The 852-nt window shown below is 64.2% G+C and overlaps 1 long non-coding RNA gene across 1 annotated transcript in view; it reads right to left on the reverse strand.

Annotated features, from left to right (window-relative positions):
* The window catches only part of LOC107182944, an 18,812-nt gene extending 17,966 nt beyond the window's left edge, over positions 1-846 (reverse strand). The window contains exon 1 of the long non-coding RNA XR_001513701.1: positions 755-846. This is a non-coding gene — a long non-coding RNA (uncharacterized LOC107182944). The remainder of the gene's footprint in view (positions 1-754) is intronic.
* Between the last annotated feature and the right edge of the window lie 6 nt (positions 847-852).

Below are 852 nucleotides of genomic sequence, written 5' to 3' on the forward strand. Positions count from 1 at the left end.
GGTCCCCTTTCCCGGAGTTTCCTCTAACAGACATTCATTCCAGGGGCCCCCAAAAGCCATATTTACATAAGGCCCTGGTTCCCCCTCAGTCTGCGCCTGAGGGGTTGGGAGGCGCGTTCCCAGGCTCAGCATTTGTCTGTCCTCCTGGGAGCCCACGCCTGGAGAAGACATGCATGGTGGCGGGAATCTGTCTATTTTTCCTTGCACGACCCAGGAGGAAGGCACCTCTTTCTGCAAAAGCGATCGGTGGCAGCACCTCCTCGTGTCACAGGCATGTGACAGGCGCCCCTAAGACAGACACTCGGAGCACAGCATGCCCGTGCGACTCGGGGCCCGGAGCCCGGAGCCCACCCGGGATCAGGACCAGAACCCCCCACCCGGCCCAGGGACACCTCTCAGGCCACCTGCACAGCCCGGGCTGGGGGGGCTCAGCTGGCAACACGGGCCATTTGCACCGGAAGAGGCCCACATCCTACCCAAAGAGGCGATTATTATGCAAATGTCTGGCAACAGTTTAACACCTTACAAGTCCTCCTTTTTGGGGGGCAGGGCTGCAGGTTCCTTTTCTCGTGCAAATAGAACTTCTGCAAAGCGGGTGCGCGCACCGGGGAGAGGGGGCGGGAAGGGCTGACCCCGCGACTGCTTCTGCATCAGTCTCCCCAAATCAAACTTTATCCCGCTCGCCGTCTGCACGCGGAGCTCAGCGGCGCCCCAGTCTGCACGGCCCGGGCTCGGACCCGCAGCCGGGACTCACCTGGGAGGCAGCCGGCGCCGCGGCCGGAGCGCAGAGGATGCCCAGTCGGGGGCGAGCGGTCCGGTGCGGAGGCCGCGGGGCTCGAGCTGTGGCGGCGC

The sequence above is a fragment of the Myotis davidii genome, unplaced genomic scaffold (assembly GCF_000327345.1).
Source record: "Myotis davidii unplaced genomic scaffold, ASM32734v1 scaffold698, whole genome shotgun sequence".
Classification (NCBI taxonomy): domain Eukaryota; kingdom Metazoa; phylum Chordata; class Mammalia; order Chiroptera; family Vespertilionidae; genus Myotis; species Myotis davidii.